The sequence below is a fragment of the Egretta garzetta genome, unplaced genomic scaffold, assembly GCF_000687185.1.
Source record: "Egretta garzetta isolate BGI_Z169 unplaced genomic scaffold, ASM68718v1 scaffold567, whole genome shotgun sequence".
In the NCBI taxonomy this organism is placed as follows: domain Eukaryota; kingdom Metazoa; phylum Chordata; class Aves; order Pelecaniformes; family Ardeidae; genus Egretta; species Egretta garzetta.
Window position 1 is genome coordinate 487,321 of NW_009260348.1, and position 200 is coordinate 487,520.

Genomic DNA, 200 nt, shown 5'->3' on the forward strand with positions numbered 1-200 from the left:
AAGCGGGGCGGGGGGGGCAGGAATCCCCGCGAGTCCGGAATCCCCGCGTGTCCAGCACCCCTGCACCCCCCAGCACCCCTGCACACCCCAGCACCTCTGCCCCCCCCAGGACCCCCGCGTGTCCATCCTCCCTGCGTGCTGGAGCACCCCTACACACCCCAGCACCCCTGCACCCCCCAGGACCCCCGCGTGTCCATCCT